This window comes from Hermetia illucens, chromosome 5, assembly GCF_905115235.1.
Source record: "Hermetia illucens chromosome 5, iHerIll2.2.curated.20191125, whole genome shotgun sequence".
NCBI classification, from domain to species: Eukaryota; Metazoa; Arthropoda; class Insecta; order Diptera; family Stratiomyidae; genus Hermetia; species Hermetia illucens.
Window position 1 is genome coordinate 26,492,456 of NC_051853.1, and position 21,693 is coordinate 26,514,148.

A 21,693-nucleotide genomic window follows, 5' to 3' on the forward strand; every position below is an offset into this window, starting at 1 on the left:
CTGTCGGACCCCCGCGGAGACAACGTATTCCTGGGCTCCGTCATCGGCCTCATACAAGGGTCCCCATTCTAGTAAATAGCTTACAACAGAAGCAGCGAGAAATGCGGTAATACCATTCATTGCAGGCATTTCCCTATTATATTCCAAAGGTCACCAGAACGCAATGTTTTCTGGTACTGGACTTTCCATGAATTGCATGTTCGGCCAATCCAAGCGTTGATAACATCAGTGGTTGATTTGGCGCTACGGAACCCATATTGTCGATCAGAAATGTCTCCTTAGCTGTCGACAACCGGTAACAATCTATTGTATATAACTCTGCTCCAGAATATCCCCACCATGTCTAGAAGATATTTAAGTCTAGCCATATCTCCTCTCTAGTGGCTACTGAAATCGCCGTCACATTCGGCGGTTGCTGGAAGCTATTAATGCTCCTCTCTTGCTGGAAAAATAACTCCTACATAATTTTCAACAGGAAGAGAAGGACACGTGATCTGCGGAGGTAAACGGCCGGTGAGCCGTCCAACACGATTCCAATAGGAGCTACCCCACGGAATTACTTCCCGCTCTGAGTAGAGCTCTTTAAAGCTCCGCTGGATGACAAGATTGAAGGTTTTGTAGGCTTCTTTATGGACGTGCTATTTTCGACTCTGATCGATTCTACCTATCGCCCTCTGAGCTGTTCGTCTGATTTGGTGCCAGGCTAGTCAAAGGCTGGCCAGTTCACTAATCAACCAGTAGTTTGGTCTTTTACTTGGGAATGATCGCTTCCTGAAAATGGATGCGTTAAAAGCTTTGGCGGCACATTGGGCCACATGGACAGCTCTTTCCGTTCAGGCGCCTACTTTTTTAGGTTCGTTTGGCCACACTTCTATCAAGGTCTGCCTGGGGAAACTTTGCAGATTAGCCTTATATCTTTCTCGGCTTCAAACATGACAGTTCTTTGCCCTGTGACTCCACGCGTAGATGAAGGCAAACTGCCTGGTAATTGCAATGGGTGTAGTCCTTGCTGACGCAGCAAGTCATACCACGGTCAGGTCTACGATTGAAGCAGAGCCCCTTTTCTAAAAGGTGTTTACATCAGCTTCATTGGCCAGAATTACATCCAACTGCACAAAAGCATCTAATAGACTGTGCCACCCTGCATTTGTTTCTCTGCTTTCCCACTCAAGTGCTCAGGCATTGATGCGTAATAGCTGTACACATATACCATTTATTGTCACCCAGCCAAAGCGGCTGATTGTTTGACTTCCAGTCCATTGTATGACTTGTCGATTGCATGACCATATCGCCGCTCTACCTGTCGAATCTGTAGCCCATACGCCCTCATGACGGTTTCTACAGGATTCGCTAATGATAGCAATTTACACCTCGGATTTCTAGGTGGTCTGCTCCAGTAAATCCTGACTGACCCTGCACTAATTGAGGTTTATTTAAATAAATTTAATTTTCTCATTGAAGTTAGCGGCTTCCAAAATTTACCACTTCCGGCATTATACCCGTTATCACATGACCGATCAATGCCGCTGGTGCATGCCTTCGCGAAATGACCAAATGTGAGGCATTTCAAGCAGCTCTTTAAAGAAATTGACTCTCTCAAGTGGCAGACAGTCCATCTGATTCGAACTTTCTAGCCCGCCAATAATTTCTACACTGCGTCCACTGGTAACCGTAATGTAGCCGTTTGAGTATTGCCATAGGTTTTTTGAAAATGGACAATAAACCCTTCGCCAAGTTCCTCCAATTTGAATTATGCCTTCATTGTATAAATTTCTCATTTGAATGTCACTTCATGGAGATCTTTGCAGTGTATATAGACTTCTTGTTTTTGAGCCAGCTCAGGCATGCAGTCGCCCTCCTGGTGCCTTCGAATTTGACTGACATTTCCGCCTAGATCTTTTAAGTTGGGGCCAGCTTTGATCCTTTTCCATACCTCTGTGTAGGACAAATTGGCTCTGGGCGAACTCGCACCTTTGCTTTCTTCTTCGCCTTTTTACTAATAACTTTGCTCCATGCATCGTTTTCGTTCCTCTTGGATATTGTCCATTCGATTACCGGAGTTTGGATTTTGGGGGACCTGCTTTCTCTCTTCGGGGCAATTTCTGTCTATCCGTCTGCCTGTGTGTCACAGACATTTTTGTCAAAATGTTATACCGATCGACACCAAATTTGGTGGGAACTGTGAACGCCCATACATATGGGTAGAGGGGACTGAGGAGCGCACTTCATATTATCTTCAGTAAAAGTTAAAATAAAATGCTGAGATCTGGAAAAGAGACCACTAAACTACAGTAATAAGGAACAGCAAGTACGAAATACGGAAGTAAGCCTGGGCAGTCCTCGGGGTTACTAAGCCAGGTAAGCGGTTGACAGTGTGAGATACTTGCTTTGGAATTATGGTATCCGAATGAAGGTCAGTGGTTCAAAACGCCTCTACCATAAGTTTCTCGTCGATAAAACGCGAACCAATTGGAAAAATAAAATAATTTCAACCAGGAAACAAAGAAAGCCACGGTTGTTCCTTGAGCGGTTCACATCAAAGATTTTGACGATAAGCTGGGCACTTGGGCCAGCGAGAGAACTCCGTATCAACTTGTTATAAGCCGACACCAAAGCAGACAGGATAGGAAAGGACAGGATAGCCACTTTCGTTGCATTAATGACAAGAACGGTACTTTTCTTACCCCGCACTCGTAGCCACTCCTCTTTGTTCTTCGGTGGAGGTGGAGGAGAAAAACGTCCAAGCATCAAGTGGCAAAGTCACGCGGGAAACGTTGGTGACGCCTCCTCAACATAAAATAGGTTAGAACGTGTCCAAATGGAGTAGGGGTGGAATGAGTGAATCGCTTGGTGGCCAACAAGCGGCCAAGAAGAAAAAAAACCTCATCGCGGAAAGTCAAAACCGATCCGGAATTGACAGACCTGGGTGGCAGTGTGAGTCGTATCAGGCGTACGCAGGAGGCAGATTTGATGCTGGAGTTAATAAAATTCAGCGGGAAGACAGCGGATATTTTTTGCGGTTAGGTGAAAAAGGTACTAGGTGAGCAAGCAGGCGTGAAAGCTTGAAAGCAACAGATAGTAATTGAGTGCAAAGGTCACATCACGAGAGGATATCTCTGCTGCGCTAAAGGAACAATTCAACCTTAGCGGAATATAAGAATGTGTGTTCAAAAAGATGAAAAAGGCATACGGAGATACACAGATGGTTATTATAAGGTTGCCAGTGGAATTAGGAATTAAACCGATTACCGCGGGCAAGGTAAGAATAGGTTGGGTCATGTGCCAACTTAGGGAGCAGGTATCTCTGAAAAGATGCTCCAGATGCCCCTATTTCGATCACTTTGCAGCGGCATGTGCAAATGAGTGTAGGAAGTGTGGAGAATCTTTGCTAAGGCCACCTTAGCAAAGATTGCACGGGAGATCCATGATGTATGTTGTGCAAAGGGAAGAAGGGAGTGAACGACTGGCACGTTGCAGGTGGTGGTAGGTGTCTGACATATTGGAGGGTGCTGAATTGTAGGGTTAAGCGAGGTTCATACAAATCAACCTTAACCATTGCGAGGTAGCTCAAGACAGCAAGTCGCAAACCATTCAAGAGTGGAATGTGGACGTGGCGGCAATTTGTGAACCTTGCCGAAATTACGTTGGGGCTATGTGGGTGAAAGATTTGTCAGGAAACGCTGCGAAATGGGCATGTGGGTGGCAAGCCATTCAAGGAACCATGAAATTCCCAGGGATTGGCTTTGTAAGGGCAAAAAGGCTACAGGGCGAATATCTGCTCCTCCTAGTGCAACATTAACGCAGGGAGATGCTAGACGGCTTGGTGTTGGACGCTAGAGACCACAGACGTAAAATCATTGCCGTCGATTTCAACGCGTGGGCTTTAGACGGGGGAAGTCGAGTGACGAACACTAGAGGTCGAATCCTCCTTGAAAACTTCGCGGATCTGGACATCGGACCAGACAACGTTGGATGCGTGCTTACCTTCCTAGGCAGACGACTAAGCTCAATCGTCGATCTGACTTACTTCAGTATCCCATTGGTAAGAGAGATGGTCTGGCGGGTGAGTAAACAATACATTCACACTGATTACTAGGCCATCTTTCTCGACATCAGGAACGGGGATGCGACAGTTGAGTGAGCAACAGAAGCGGAAAAACCAGGATATCTGGGTTACGACCTGAAGGAAACGGCGCTGGAAAATGTGAGCCAGTTATGTCAACGGGTAACTGAGGCATGCGACTCTATAGTGCCGCGACGGAATTTTTATCACAGTAGGAAACCAAATTACTGGTGGAACCTAGAAATCTCGCGTGTCTGCGACCGAGGAACCTTTGCCAAAGGATCAAAGAGAAGCCAGAATGTCGGTAGTCGGGAAAGTAGGCGGAATTGCTATAAGCAGTTGTGCCTGGAGGCAAATATTAACCCGTGGGGCGTTGCTTACAAGGTTGTAATAAACAAGATTCGTGGAGAAAAATCACCCCAATCACCGCAATGAAAGTGGATCTCATCCAAAGGTTCAACAGAATGTCTTCTCAATCCCCGGGGTGATCGAGAAATAACTACTGGAGATCTGTGGACGAATTGGCTCCGGGATTGGACGAGATTCCGAACAAAGCGCTGAAGTTGGCTGCCAAAATCAAGCGCGCATGGTTCTTAAGTACATTTGAATAGTGCCTGGTCGAAGGAGTACTTCTCCTTCAGTGGAGAAGGCAGAGGTTGGTTCTGCTACCGAGGCACCAAAAAAAATATGTTGGAGAATGTGGTATGCAAAAGCTGCTTCCATTCCTCGAGCTAGCAGGTAGTCTATCGAAGCGGCAATAAGGGTTTTGGAGAGCACAATCGACCGTCAACGCCATTGCAACGGTCGTGGATCTAGCCCGGGAGGCATTGGCGGTTGGTAAGGGTTGCGCGGTGGTGACGCCGGATATCAGGAATGGCTTTAACTCGGACAACTGGGGTTGGATTAAATGCACCCTGGCTAAACTGGGTGTCCCTGGTTACTTAGCTCGTATAATTGGGAGTTACCTCTCGAAGAGGCTTTTTTGGTACGAGACGGACGACGAACCGAAGAAATATGTTGTGACAGCAGGTGTTCCCTAAGTCTTGGCGGCCCCTGCTGTGAAACATAATGTATGACGGATTGCTCGGCCTTCGCGTGCCAAAGGAGACAACATTGATTGGTTTTGCGGACGACCTGGCTGTGGTAGTAGTTGCGAAACACCACCAGGACGTGGAAATGTATGCAAGTGAAACCATTCATGCCATCAAAGCATGGCTCCAAATGGTGAAATTGGATCTGGTGGAAGATAAGACGGAGACGGTTCTTATTACCAATCGCAGGAACAACAACGCTGTCAAAATCCGGGTTAATAATCACGGGGTCATTTTAAAATCGATCATTAGATACCCGGGAGTAACGATCGATGCCAAGTTGAGCTTCAAGGAGTACCTAGGCTATGCGCATGAAAAGGCAGCAAAGACTAGCTCATCTTAAACAAGGGTGATGCCTAATATTGGACGGCCAAAATCTAGTCGCCGGTTGCTTATTGCAGGGGTGGTGAAATCCATTCAGCTATACGCGTCTTCTCTCTGGTCATGCACACTGGATAACACAGTGAACCAAGGAAGAGTAAGTTCGGCATATCGGCAAACCGCGCTGAGGATGTGCAGTACATATAGGACGGTATCTCGTGAGGCTGCTTGAATCATCACGGAGATGATTCTCTTGGATCTTCTAGCGAAAGAGCCTCACTGTCTCTACTTGAGAAGGAAGATGAATTTGGTCGAAGTGATTGCGGGCTTTCGAAAGGCCACTAGGAAGGAGTTGTACAGGAGATCACAGCAACGCTGGGATAATTCCAAAAAAGGCCGTTGGACTCACACACTGATCCCATGCATTGAGAGATGGGTCGAGCGCAAACATGGCATTTCCTTATGGAACACTGTGGATACAGGAAGTACTAGCATCGTTTCCGATTGGATGGAAGTGGGAGTGGTTTTAGTGGGCGAGAATTTCACGCACTGCTGCATCCTTGGGTGTCTTTTTAATATTTAAATCTCCACCCATAAAAAATGTCAAAAGATGGATATGATGAAGCTATGTGAAGAATCACACCTTAACCTTTAAGGGGAATCCTACATTGTGTCAACTTCAGCTTGACGTAAGTCGCTACAATCCAGGACAAGTTAGGATACGATAATGTTGAGACATTTTAGGGAGATTCTTGTGCCATGGTCCTCTCTTGCAGAGAATTTCGTAATGTGAATAACTTGTATCTTTAGTTTCATGATTGAGTCAGCTGTATTTATATTATTATATGATTTTCACGGAATTCTCATCCTATGGAAGCTCCGCTTGGAAAATTATGGTAATTGGACTCAATATAGCACTCTCCTCTTGAGAAATGTGTATATTTGTCAAACTTTGTTTATCTTCTAATGAAGAGCTTGATGGAGACACGTTTGTATTCCCAGGGCTTCTATTTCTTTCATTACTCCATCCCTTCTGAAAATAATAGGTACCAATCAATGGCCTAACGAAACTTACACTGAATATTAACCAACTTAAAGCTAATACCCCGCCATATTCCCGCACGTACCCGTGACTTGACAAAACAATAGCCAAGACACTCGCTGTGTTCTTAAAGTGGCGATTAAAGGCAAAAAGGAAGCAAGAGGATTCCTGCTGGCCGCTGGGAGTCAGAGGAGGAACCTCGGCTGGCAAGAACCCTCTTCACTGCTGCCAAGTGTGATACGATGCGCATTTGTCTGTAGTTACCAGGCAAGCTCCTAGAATATATAAAAATAGCCGAGCACTTGGACTCCTGGGAATAAAGTTGAAATCAGGTCAAGAGCGTTTCTTGTTTTCCCATTTTCTTCTTGCCATTCGGCTTTTTTTCTGTTCTCTGGCTTCCATTCGCTGGCACGTAGTGTTGTGTTTTTCTATCTCTGGTTGACTGCACCATCATCATTCACAACATCGAAATTATCCTGGAAGCGAAGGGAGGCCCGGGTGAACTTTTTTGTTTGTTAGTTATGTTGTTATCAAATTGAAGTGGATACTCTGCTCCGAGCCTGGCTTTTACTTGCAAATTAAGTCATGAAAAAGAGGAATGTGGATAGAGAATGGAAATGGCACAGAGAAAGTGAATGCCTCCAGCATTGGGTGAAATTGTTTGCTCGCTTCGTATCGTAGGACGAAGGTGAACTCGGCCTATTTGCATTCAAGTTAATTAAATGTATGCCCAGTGTATGTGCAGGTATTCTGCCGTGTATGATGAGATTTGCTGCAGAATAAAAACCTTAGGACTCATTCAATCCTCTACCGACATCACGAGTAGGGTTTGAAATGCTATTTGTCAAGATGAAGGGAGAATCATCCCCTGATGACGTTACAATCTTTTGAAATAGTTTTCATTTGCTAGTGAATGGATCCATGGTCGATGTCCCTGGAATTAAAAGCGGTAAAAGCATTAAAACAGGATTTAATCTACTTTCATGTCCTGTGTAATGTTAATTACAAATCAGATTATCCTTAATGAAAGTGCGGAATTATTTTTGCAGGAAGTTATCGCTTTGGTTTCGAAGAACTGCCTTCATTATGATTTCGACTGGGGAAAATGAAGGAAAAGTGGGAGAGACATATGTGTAAGTTTTGCATTCAAAGACACCTAATGACTTCAGCTTTTTACGAGTACACAACGTTGACAAATCCACGACATACACAACTTGCAACAGCATCCATTCGCTACTGAATCAAGAGATCGCTTCCCAAAAAGGATGCTGCATTTTTCACAGATTGCCAAGTCACGGAAGATAACAAGTTTGCTACCCAACAAGCAACCCCAATTTATCTTCGTTATTCAATTTCATGGACATCATTCCTGTCGCGTATGTGAAATTGAAGTCAAATGTATTATCCTCGACAGAAAAAACGGTTTCGTATCGTTGGTCATCCGTTCGACCGGAGGTGAAAATTTATCAGGAAAAACCTAGCGTGCAGATAACGCGAATTTTAAACGAGCGCAGCCTTTCGAGACTTATCAGCCGGAGGGGCACAGGATTGGGCGAAATGATAATTACAGATTTGATGGTCCTCTCGGTGAGAGCAGTGTTTTCAAAAAAATTTGGTGTCCTTTATGTCGTCCGACGTCGCTAATCATAATTATGAGTGGCCGGTCAATTAGGAACGTCCAAGTCGTTTCAAACTTGTCCACCAATTCACCGAAAAGAACACAATCATTGCAGAAAGGATGTACTCTAACTCACCCAGGATTTGTCTATCTGTCCAACCATCCAATAGTTAAGTAACCCTGTTCGTCCAGTTTATATGTGAAAATCAACTTTCCCAGCATTTTCTCTCGCCGTGTTTCTGATAAAAAATTTACGGCGGCCTGAAAATTTAATAACTCCGAAACTGAAGAGCTGCTGGGCCCTGCAGGCGATAAGTGAATAAAATGGCGCCCACACCAGACTCGATCCTACTTGAAAAGCTATCATTCATGGGTGAATATTTAAACGAAAAATTTTTCACCTCCGCACAAAAAGTGTTTAGATTGGAATCATGTTCTGTTTCGGTCAATTTTACCCTGAGCTTGGGATACAATGTTTCAGATGCTATCGATGAAACAGAAAAAAGACAAAATTCGGTTTCGAACATGAGCTCTTCCCGGCCGTAGTTAATATTTGAGGATGGGATAATCCCATTGAGAACAATTATTTTTCAATGTCGAGAAAGGAAGCCGATAGGCCTGGAGAGAGCCTTGTACACAGCAAACATATTACATATGTGGGTTAGCCGAGGCAATTTGTGAAATTGTTCAACATTAATTAAACATTTTTCTACTCGGTTGATAAATGTTTTATGGGAGAAATTCCCTAGGGATAGGTTGTTGTTTTTATTGCCTATTCATTTTGGTAGGTGGAATGTGGGGTGCCTTGAATTCCCGGTATCAAGATGAACCTATAATACTGTAAGCCTACTACGGACTTAAAAATAGGCATTGGGGCAGCTTGCTACAACGTCAAATAGTCTATTTGCGTTCACCTTTCCCAGGTCCAGGGGTTAGCTCTTTCCAATATCTCTCTTCTCTGTGGGGTCTAAGTAAGTATTTACTGGCGCAAAACTCTATTTCTACCACTATCTTTCTTGTCTCCAAATCTTGTTGCAGCCCAACATTACGGAAAGACCAGGGAGTATTTTTCGTCTAAGGACCCAAATTTTCAAAAAGAACACGACAGTTTCCATGCTGGAAAGAGGAGTCTGCGGACCAAAAACGTGAGTTCGGACTTACCTCGGCCAAGTTTAGCTTGAAACGTAAGGCGTTGTAGTGTCCGCCACAATGCGACTGGTGTAGTACTTTCCTCGCCGTTTTCACATACAACCAAAAAGGGAATATATCTCCTAATATGCCATGTTCTCCTCTTTTTCCACAATTTTTAACACCCCTTACCTTTCGTAATATACTTCTCCCAATTTCCTCTTTTCCTTTCCCGACATACATTTACATAACATTTTAAAATTTTAAAAATCAATCATTTCATTATTTTATTCTCTTCTTAAAAATTCTAAAACGCAATTATATATTGATATATAAATTGTCAACTTGTAGATAGGAACAATATTGAATGTTGCATGACCGGGCAAAAGGGAACATCGACCTTGTATTTAAACTTGATCGGTTCATGTATTTCGGAATGTAGACCTAACGGTCGGTCAGGTTGGGGCGAGTGAGGATGCACTTGTCTTGTAAAAACGAGTGAGGATGCACTTGTCTTGTAAAAACCAGTCGAATCGGGGACCGGCTGATTGGAGGAACAGCTGTCAAGGAAGGGCGGAAACTTCAGAGCAGAAGCATGAATCGAGAATCTGACCCGTCATGGACCCTCCTTTTCGATCGCACGTGCGGTCGAGCCGTTTTTTTAGGTGTAGCTCGTGTGTATTCGTTAGGTGCATGTAAATCCCCGTGTTTGAGTATCTTTCAGGATCCGACAGGGGCACGTGATTTTTTATTTAGATGACACGTGTGGGGTCAAAGCCCTCATTCTAGGGCTCGGCTAGCGCATAGGCATGCAAGTACGTGCCGGCGGAGCACTTTGATGGACCATCAAAAATTGCGAGCGGGCCTTCACGGTCAATTTCGCCATTTTTTTTTTTAGATTTTTTGGATAGCTCTTCCCCCTTGGTCCTCTCAGGCCACTCAGAATGGTCTTATGACCATCGCAATTTCTATTTGCTACAGTGTCATTTCGAATATAGGAGCGATTACCATCTGTGAGCGCTTTCAGGACCAAATAAATTATGTCTACCTTAGACGTAGATACATCTCAGAAATTTTGGTTGAGATCATCGTAACAGCTGAAAGCTCAATGGTTTGGTAGAGTCCCATAATGGAATCCCATGTGTTTATATAGGTTTAAGCACTGATTTGTAAATTAACTATTTACAGTTCAGATAGAGTAATGACTTTTTGTCTAGCGTTTCCAAAAAATTATGTTTGAATTGCTTTTCGTGATACTTAATCCTAGGTAGTGGTAAAAAAGGAGTAGATGTTCCAGGAAGGGACCGTAAAGGCCTTTGTGAGCAGCTTTCTATGGCCAAAACCAACAGCTTTTTTATCGATCCCCATCTTTACCTCGGCGAGGTGATTCGCTGGGAGTTATTTCTTTGCGTGAAACTGATGACAGAAAAAGGCTGAAACCGAATCATCCGCAAATAAAGTGGGGCAAACTATGTCTTTCCGGATGGAATTTGGTGTACGGCTGACATATCTACTTTTTTAAAACAAAGCCGAAAATGAACCTTGGATTGGATTCATGGAATGTGCGCTCCCTGTACATTGCAAGAGCAACTAACCAGCTATCCGACCTCTATTATATTGTATAAGGATGACATCACTTAGTTGCAAGAAACGACCTGCATATGGGTGGGCTTCTTGGAGGAGCACGAATATTCCACATATTATCGTGGTCATCGGCTATATATGCATCATATGCCCATATATAGGAGATTACAACGTTGATAAAGGGCATCTTTTATAACGCAATGAAACAAACCGTCGAAGTTTCCCTTAATTTTAACGTCAGTTTCAATAATGAAGTAGAAACAGAACCCTAATTCAAGCGATATATCAGCACTCATCATAATCATCATCAAGGGCGCAACAACCGGTATATAGCTTTGGCGATCCATGAGGAAATGCGCAAATCATTATTCAGTTTTCGTTTCCGGGTTCGCCGTTGTGTTGTCAATCCTTTCGTGGCGTTGTAACAACTTGTTTGCCATGTAGGGTTGTCAGCCCTACCCAACCCCAACTTAGAAAACTAGTTGGTACAATTTGTCCCGTTTTTAGTGTTGGGAGACTAGCCTTGATCCGTCTTCATCTGCAGTTTTTCATTAAGAAAGAACTCCAAGCGATCACCACGTGGAGGTGGAAATAGAGTTTGGTGGTACAACTGTTGGTGTTGGTTCAGCAGGTTATCCCAGATTTCATGCTCAATCTGCGCTTTGTCGTGATACCCTGATGTGAATCCGTCCCCAAATTTTGAATAAACAGCCAGAGTGGATTAGTGTTGTTTATGTGTTGAACGACATCAAGTTCAGCGACACTTTCGGTATAGACAATATATATACATGTACTTCAGCTCTCCCCCGAGGTGCTTGCACTTCTCCTCTACTGTTCCACGTCATGTTCTCTTGGGCGACCCACACATCGCCCATCTTTGGAGAATGGCCTCCAATGCATGGCGGAATCAGCAATGCAATTGTCTCCCTTCTTAATGGGTGACCGATCCATTGCCACTTCCGTATTCCGATCACATCGCGTAAGGCTGACAGGCCTGGACGCCAACTAAGCCCTCGATTTGAATTGGAATCTGGCAAGCGGACTTCGGTGATACGTCGCAGACAAGTGTTCACGAAGGCGTGGAGCCTCCGACTGAGGGTTGGGGTCACCTTCAATGTGGTATCTTACATAGAAACACCTAAAGAATCCTAGCACAAAACAGTCTTAACTTGATCTTGGTTTTGGGATAATTGCGTTTGGAGATTTAAGGCAAGGTAACGAAAGCGGATCTAGTGCTGGGAAGACGTCGGACGACATCCAGTTCGGTGATCCATCAGCAAAAACCAGGTTTCCTAGATTTGTAAAATAATTGACTCCCTTTTTGCTTGGCTCATAACTGCAGATAGGAAGAGTGCGATGCCGGCTTTATTGGTTTTTATCTTCAGTCCAAATATACTTGTCTCTCCTTCCTTATCTTCAGTTCAATTCTACTTGCCTCTCTTTCCAAATCCAGAGCTATTTGTTCAAGGTCTATGACCCGGTGAAAGAGCGAACAGATGTCCTCAGCGTAGTCGAAGAGGAGGAAGGATGTGATAGTCTATGGAATTCATCCATGTCCTCGGATAAAGCATAAAATGAAGAAATAATATCGGTGACAGGATGCAGCCCTGGTGGACTTCGCTTTGGACCTCAAAATGCTATGCCCCGTTGAATTTCGTTTACTATTAAAGTGCGAATCAACCAATGTAGTATGCAGCAGTCAACGGAGTCTTCAGTTCCTTCTATTCATTAATCTGGTTACACGATCTTATAGTCCGCCAAATCTTATGACGCTTTTCGAAACCTGGCCGCTAACGTGCTTGTCTCACCGAGAAAAAGCATTTTTTATGCTGACCCAATGCTTATCGATATCGTCAGGCGGATTACTAAGTGTAACAGCGGTCCAAAGTGCTAAATAGTCCCTCCCCCACTGTCGAGCGATAGCCAGATCATACAAACGGTCGAGGTTAAATTTGACGGGTCACAGCTTTTCAAACCTGCGAGAATATGAAGACGCTACACGCAAGTCAACATAAGTGATCATCAGATGCTGATACTTTGGAAGTTGATGTCAGTGCCTCTCGTGTTAAAGATGATAAAGGACGCAGAATAGATCCCCGTTGGACGACAGAGGACAGGGAAAAGGGTTGGGATGTGCAGCCGTCAAAAGAAACACGGAAGGATCGGTTGGAGAGGTAAGAGGCAAGCCAACAAACATTTGATATAGGAACGTTTAGAGGCAAGAGTTTGGACAGAAGTATCTTGTGATTTACAGTACCGAAGGCTTTAGCAAAGTCAATATAGATAGTATGCACTTCCTGCCGTGAATTTAGACATTTGGCGACATAATTGGTAACCTCGAGCAAGTTGGAGGTAGTGGATCCATGTTTAACATGTTGCTCTTCCATAGCGAAGTGGCCAAATGGGCGTAGAACCAATGCTGATATATCTTCCCAAACGCGGTAATTCTTCGCAAGACTGCGATCGCCACTTTTCTGAATGAGAATGATGAGAGCCTCTTTCTACAGGCCAGAAAAATGATTCTCTTCTAGGCTTTTGTTGGAATTAAGAGATAGGTGAAGAGAGAGATAGACTGACCAGTTTTAAACAAAAAACAGAAGTTTGAAAGACTGTCGAAGGGCCAGTAAGACCAAGACCGACATTGGCGTCCAATTTGCCAATCAGATACTCGACAAGAAAAGAGATAACGAAGGGAATGGTAGGCGATGTCCGGCAGGCTACATCTACCAGCGGGAGAGAAGAAGAAGGAGGAGAAAAAAAATTAGAATGGGATGCCAACAACGTTTGTAGTCATTTTTGCTGCGTTGGCGTTATATGCCGAAACTTTTGGCACTGTATGGTCGCATTTCTTCTAGAGCGCAAATATCAATGTGCCTATTCCGAAGGGGTTTTCGAGTTCCTCCGCCTTGCAGGGGAAATATTTATATTTAGGATGCTAGTCAATTTGTTTTGCTGGGATGCGTCAAAAACTCTTGCTCATTTCTCGCCAGGACCAGGGGCGTTCTGCGGCGTTGGTTGAGGTGAACTCCTTTAAATTCAACGTGATCATTTGTTCGACGGGATTGAGTGCGATACGATTTAACTTTCACTGCTTAATGGAATATAATGCATCCACACAGTCTCAGGATAGCACAATACGAAGTACATTGCCTGAAGCCTTCTTCCTTTATCTGTGTTAGATAACCACAATGGAAACTAAAATTTTTAAGTTTTTAACACCTAGCTCGCAATGACTACTCCAGCAGTCACAATTGATCTATCCTGGATTGGTTGTTAGTGTGCTCTTGAAAAAAATCGGTCCCCAATACCGAACTCCGGATTTCATCTAGTGTCTTCAGTTAAGTACACATTTTTTCTATCAACAAAGAGCCTTCAAGATTAATTTCTCTTTACCACCCTTTTATTTATCCAGTCAGATGACCGTTACCAATCAAGCACAATAACTATCAACCATCAAGTGTCTAAATGCCTTGACCTTTACGTTCAGCTCACCATCAATCACAAACATACGAAAGTAAGAGTCAACGTAACAACACATCCTAGGACAAAAGTAGGATCTTAAAGGCATGGAGGATTACCCGGCAATCTTGCGACTATCTAATTGGCCATAATGAAAACAGAGAGTTCTTACTGTTGCCTCAATTATCTGCCTTGTCCTTCCATTAAGCCTGAAGTGAAATTGATAACAAGCATTGTGTGTGGCCGGAAAAATGTTTCAATTTCTTGAAAGTACAACACACGATGTCAGGACTTCATAGCCGATACACATCAAGGATTTAAGGATAATAATAATTTGATCAGAATTTTCGAAAGTAATAGTAAATTGATGTCTTACCAATTAGCTCTGGGGTCAACATATTAATGACTTTATAGGGAAGGATAATTGTTAATTGGAAGTGCATTCAGAGGAGTTTTGTTTTTAAACACTTTTAGGGGCATGTCACCCAAGTCTATCCGCCATTAATAAATAGGCAATGCGGTCAGAAAGCAGATATGGCAATACATTAAGGGGGGCGAAAATTACATTGTTGGTTACATATGCATTCTTAGAATGCCCGAGTGTAGGTCATCCTAAGATCACTGGACGCGGAATAGTAGGGGACAAGTGCGGGAATCCCAGGAAATCCCGAGGGGAATGGAAGCACATTTCAGCGAACCATGTCCGACCGCGCGTAGGTCTGGTTGGCGCGCTATGCTTCACCAAGGGATGAATAGCAACCCCATAAGGAATGGTTTATCTTTTCATACATTAAATAAAAAATCGAATTTTTTCAACGGTTTAGTAAAATACTTTCCCTTCTTCTTTCAGGTTTGCAGCTTTATCAGCTAGGGATTATCTAAATCTTCTTGGAACTAAGAAAGGATTGCAGAGGAAGGTGGGTAGGATTCTCTTTAATTAATAAGTTACCAAAATAATTCGGCTGTTGATATAGTTATTCCAGAAGTCCTAGAATAGGTAACAAGATTATTAAGCTAGCTTCATTTGTCTTTACTAAGAACTCTGCTGACGGCTACGAGCGGGGGCGATTGCAATGCACGAGCGCGGGCCCGCTTACCACAGAAAAATATGTGAAGTAAAGCGCAAAGGAATCCCACTAATCCATTAGTTGGGGAGTAAAAGTCACCCCAAATGACGGCTGATTCGCCCCCGTATACTGCATCATGAAAAGGCTTGAACGGTGATCTCGTTAAAAGTGTTAACGATCGCTTTCTCGTCCACAGTGAAGAGATGGAAGGACCAATTCACCAAAATCAACTTCTTGTGTATTATAGTAAGCCATTATAACATAAGCGAAATTATTTTCAACATCAAGGCACCTAAGGCGAGTAGAGTCGCACAGAATAGCCTCCTTAAGAATCTTTACCATGCAGCTCATGCAGTCTCCGCAGAGCTGCTTCTTCGAGCCATTCGCGAATCTTGAAAACATGAGATCTTTCACAATGAATGGAAAACAGGGATTATTGTCATGACAACTGGAGGGTTTTTTTCCACGCTTCCTGCTATCGCAAAGATATTAACTAGTTTCAACCCGGAACACATGAAAGAACACTTCGAAAGCTTGATCGATAGAGACCGAGCTGATTTTCACCCTGGATCCTCCCATCCCGACCACATTAAATCTTTGGAACCATAGTGGAGCAATGCGTTGAACTTATCGCTTCACCTGCTCATCATCGAGCATTCGCTAGCGTGAACAGGGAGCGGATATGAAATGATCCAAGCAGGAATGATATTCCGAATAAACGAAAAGCTATTACCAGGTCTACCGATATAGACCAGTCGCGCGCAACAAGGAGCATTGGTAAAGGTTTGTAAGTTTTTGTCCAGTTGAGAGGAATCCTATGTCTCGAAAACTTGTCATACTGAAAGAAGGAGAAAGCAAAGGAGCTGCCTCAATATTGTTTTCCAAGAAATGTCATCGAAAACACCAGTGAGAAATTTCCCTTTATCCAAGGAGTTAGTTTGTATTCTTCCTTCCATTCAGCGTACCGTTCGCCATATATCTGAGAACGCGGAGAGAGGGGGAAAAGCAAGCTCGGTCAGCTTCTCTCGATTAGCAGTCTCATTTGGCTTTTCGTTATCAAATCCTAGGACATCAACGGATATTTAAGCCGAGCCGATTTCATCATGCACCACGCAGATTTGGGGGGCTTGGCCTGTGAGAGCTCCAACGGCCTGGATAGTCTTATGACTTGCCAGAGAGGAAGGAGCTTAGCCAAGAGGAAAATGAACAGAGCGGCTCGAGTTTTGAGTAGACAGCGCATGCTGAATTCTCAAGGTTAACCAAAGTGCCGATTGCCATGATTGTAAAATGTATGCCTTCCCATTCGTGTCATGGGCTTCCTCCTCACAGCAGGAGGCATGGTCAGTTCTGTCGTATCGATTTTCCTCCCACAACAAAACAACGAATTTTTTGAAAATGTTGGGGGTTCTATCAAGAACAATGCTTTCTATCACTGTATGGAATTTATTAGAAACTGTGTGACCCATTTGGCATTCAGAATTTCTTTCGCTCCGAGCGAGGTTATTCCGGAGGAGATAGGAGGCTCGTTAGCCAGAGCAAAGACGACATGAGTTGGTATAGGTCTGGTGACTCCAAGTCATCGCCTAAGGGAAGCGGCCGTGAGGGATTCTATTTTATTCTTAAGGCATTTCGGCATAAATCTTGTTGAGGAGGTATAGTCCAGGACGGGTCTCTCTATATAGTTTGAGGCCCTCTCTCTGGTTAGGACCCCAGCTGGTCCCCGTCGCAGACTTAGTATCTTTGCAACTTTTTTGGCTTTGATTCTTATAGAGTCAACATGGTACTTGCTACTGAATGCGAGATCGTTCTCGAAGGACGCTGGTTATATACTATCTGTGCGGGCCCTCGATAAGGCGTTAGTGCAGGATTTTTTAAGATTATCGGGCAGTTTGGGGCTGTCAAATTGGTTTGTGAAGAGAGTTGCCTCTTGTCGCAGGACCTCTTCGGCGTCTGGGCTGGATTTCCTTGTTACAACGATGAGGATATCATCCGCTTATTGGAAGATCTCCACTTTATTGAAGCACTACTCATGGGGGTTGGATGAATAGATATTGAAGAACTTCAAACTCAAAATTCATCCATGTTCACCGAAGCCTAAGAATTATACATAGGCAGTTTCGTGTTGTACATAGACAATAGGACAATGTCATGGGGGAGATTTATGTCGGACGGCATGTTCATAAAAGTCAACAGATTCCCATGTCCGGATAGTTCGATGGTTATGGCACTAGACTGTCGTATGGAAGGTTATGGTTCAAATCTCACTTGCGGCAACGAGATTTGTGACTTGACTTCGGATAAAAGTTCTGATACCTCAATCAAATCGGGGTAGTAATCACTGTACTAACCACATTGCCTCCTACAGAGTACTCTAATCCTGTAGTACATCGTTATGGTGGAATGAAGTGCTCTAACACACACCGCCCTAATATTAATATTAAACAGAAGATGTGCTTATTTGAGCTCTTCTCCATAGAGATTTGTAGAAGAAGCTTTTTGAAGCAGAAAGTGGTAGATCTGGGCCTCCAATGAAAACAGTGGCTAGGGAGAATAGGGTTTACAAACTTAGAAAACACATTTAGGAGCGATATCGGTTTGAAGTTGTTTATATCCTTCTGAGTTTTTCCTTTCTTCAAAATCGCGGCCAGTTTGAGCTCAGACTAGTCTGCCGCAGGGGTTTAGTTGAGCCTGACCTCTTCCAGCGCTACAAGGGGAATCTCTCACGCCGGAGGGTTCAGCCATAAGACGTAAGGGCATATGATTTCATTCGTACTTAGGGCAACCCGCTTTTTGTGCTTAAAAATGCATCATAAACCTCGCTTTTGGAGAGAGGTGGCGTAGCATAAGAGGATATTTGAGCCAGAGGAGAAAAATATGGAACCGGTGTTGTAATAGTTCTTGACGAGGTTCAGGAAGTGTCCACATTTTGTGTCATCCCAGGCATCTAGGCACTCCTTATGACCATGTAGCGGTTTGAGCAGATTAATCTCTCCCCAAAACTCTTTGGAGGAATTACATTCGGAAATGTTCATCCCTGTGTAGTGCCACGAAGCCTTCTTGGCCTTTGTCACTGCTCGAAGCCAGTGCTTTTTTATTCCTCGGAAATGTTCATCCCTGTTTGGTCCTCACTGTGCCAATCCAGTTGCCTCTGCTTCGACGGATGCTAATAAGTTGTCTCGGTTCGCAATCTTTCTGAAGTTTCAGAAAGCAACTATTTTAGCCGAAAGACAGGTTTTAAGTCCACACTCTACCAGGGCTTCTCAATCCAGCCCCTGTCATTTGATATAACAGGAGACTTTAAAATTTGACTTCCCATTGTTTTAGGTATGTTCTCAATACCAATAGGAAGGGAAGGATTATAGGAAGCCTGTGATGGAGGCAATAGTGTCCAATTCCGGGCGCTCTGACTTCTGTGACCTTGTGGCTTCCGATGAGGATTGGCTGGTGGTGACTAAATTTCCTTCTCTAGCGCGTCCTATAACCGGTTTATGAGGACTGAATTTGATAGGGTCATTTTAGGTACAGAGCCCCCCAATGGAGTAACCTTGAAGGGAGTTGATAGTGTCCCCAGCAAATTTAGCGCAGCCATTTAGATTCCCTATTGGGAGAAAATTTATTCTGATATCCAAGAATTAAAATATGCTCCAATTGTAATAAATGTTTAACTTTTATAAGCGACAAAATCTGACCGTGTATTTCCTCCACTTTACTAATGTTCTGCACTAACTAATTTCTGCTAGTTACCTGTAATTGAAATATTCCTACCATGAGGTGTGACAAATCAACAGAGCGTTGCATACTAATGGACTTTTCATAGTAATTAGCTATGCGATGTTGATCTTAACATTATTTCATCATATATTGTAGGAGACAGATACTTAAAATCGAACGACGCAAGAGCTAATGAAGTGCTAGACCATCATCCTCACCTAGCTGACCAACAGCTTGAGTGAAAAGCTACATGGAGCTGACCTTGGTCTTCGGTTCACATAGAGGGGTTGAAAATAGAAAATATTGGCGGGGATAAGTCAGAGCTCTCCCACTTTAAAATGAAAGTATTTGGCTATGCCCTCCTGCTCCAAAATTCTTGATAGATACGTCAACAACTGGCAGCATGCTTTCGTGAAACATCAATCTATTGCTTTAAACCTTCTGGACTTCGTTGCTAGATCTCTTAACTCACCGCAAGAGAAACACGCCATCTATAATACATTGATTTCTCCAATGCCTCTTTACTCAACTTTTCCTTCTCAGTCATCTTATGGCTCTCGTCCTACCTATCAATTTTTTCTCTTTTGTCTCTTAGACTCTCTAGGTTCTTTCTTTTTTTGCCCCAAATGTTTGACAGCGGAAGAATACGTGCTGGGTCCTCTGGGACTCCATCAAACTTTGTACAATCGTGTGAGATATCCAGTTTACTTACGTACATGTATCCCTCGTTCCCTGTGAGAAACTGGAAGAAATTAATTAATATACTATCTCAGGCATTCCCAGCGCTCTTGCCATCTATTAACATATCTCTCTTTTTCTGCGTTCTTCGTCTGTGATAAAGGTGAGATGGACCTGATGCTGTACATATATGTTTGACATCTTATCTGCCAGGATTTCAATAAATCAATAAATCACTCATTCCCGAAATTATAAACGCAAAACTCTGGGACAGTCATGAAGGGAGTGCACACCCTTAGAGTTACTCTTCTGCGTTCAGTATATTTGCATTAAATACGACCTGCAATACTTTTCCCTAAACTGGAGTTGCATAAAGCAGGATACCCTAGCTATAAACAACCTAGAGTCATACCTGCAGTACATGCTTTGTCGTAAGTATACTGCAGGTCTTGCTTATAACTGAGATTTGCGTCTATCATCATTCACGCTTCCGTTTTTTCCTGCCCAAGCGTTAGACCAGAAATCTCTAGTCCACCCTTAACAGCACTCATTGCTGCGTCTGAACATAACTCAGCATCTTCGAAATGCTTTGCGACTGCAACCAGTGCTATATTGTCGGCGTGACCCATCTTTGTGGATTCGGTCGGAACCAGAAGATTAAGGATATCTTTGTACATGATGTTCCACAGCAGTGGACCCAGTATAGAACCCTGTACGACATCCGTGAAGATAATGTACTTCATCGGCCGTTATCGGTGTCACACCAAAGCCTTTGTTCGCGGGGGAGTACCAACCTTCGCGAGAGATTCCCGTATTAGGTTCCATTAGGCCGAACTGGATGCATTTCTCACCGCGCAATATTAGTTGGTATTACCCTTTCCGTGAATTGCATCTTTGACAAAGCCAGTAACTAACTTGGTAGCACCAATGGTTGATCTGCCGTTATGAAACCCATACTGTCGATCTAAGAGGGTTTCTTGGCTCTCAGCAACTAGGAGTGATTTATTGAAGATTACTCTTGCCCTTCTGGAAATGGAGCTTAAGGGTTTTTCGGGCTTCATTATAGATGGACTTTTTTTTGCCCCTGACCGATTATACCTATCGCCCTCTAAGTCGAGGTTCTGGCTCGATGTAAGGTTGATTAAATGATGGCAAGTTTATTATCCCTCTAGCAGTTTGATATTCTAATACTATTTCTTCTAGGCATGGATGCGTCACATGATTTGGCGATGCATTAAGTGACAAGGACAGCTCAGCGCAAAACTTTTAATAGACTGCGTCCTATTGTATTTGCCTCTCTGCTACCGCACTGAAGGATCCAAGCATTTAAGTCACCGGCAATCACTCTTGAACTACGTCCCCGTGTGTCGATTGTCAAGCATTTCCTCGAATTTGGACAGCGTTCGACTGCTGTAAATATATACTTTATTTATTTTCATCTGCACAAAGCCACTGGTTGTTTGACTCCAGGTACATTGTATGATTTGTCCAATGCATGCTCATATCGCCGTTCCACTAGTCGAATCTGTAACCCATACGTCCCCGTAATGGTTTCTACAAGGTTCGCTAATGATGGCAATTTACACCTCGGAATATTAGGTGGTCTGCTGAAGTAAATCAGTAGCGACCCTGCAGTGATAGGGTTTATTTAAATAAATCTCATTTTCCCTTTGAATATGCCGGTTCTCCTGTCCCTCATTTCCTTTGCACAATAAGCATCTGGGGTCCCTATTGCACCCTTTGGCAATATGGTCTTTTTCCCCATGCCTTCATAAAATGGCCAAATGTGAGACAACTGAAGCACCTTTTTAAAGAAATTTGCTCTCTCAGACAGGAGACAACCCATCCGATTCGAACTTTCCCGGCCCCTTCTGTCTTTCTGTTCCGACTCGTATGAAATTTGATGGGAAAATTAGGGCTGTGAACGCTCG

General features: G+C 43.5%; 2 protein-coding genes across 2 annotated transcripts in view; both read left to right on the forward strand.

Moving 5' to 3' along the window:
* Positions 1-21,693, forward strand: part of LOC119656992 — a 155,426-nt gene that overhangs the window by 107,893 nt on the left and 25,840 nt on the right. The window lies entirely within an intron of this gene.
* The window catches only part of LOC119658228 (protein artichoke), a 517,332-nt gene that overhangs the window by 59,080 nt on the left and 436,559 nt on the right, over positions 1-21,693 (forward strand). Inside the window, exon 2 of the mRNA XM_038065501.1 lies at positions 15,157-15,223. The gene's annotated coding sequence lies outside the window, so the exon portion shown is untranslated. The remainder of the gene's footprint in view (positions 1-15,156; positions 15,224-21,693) is intronic.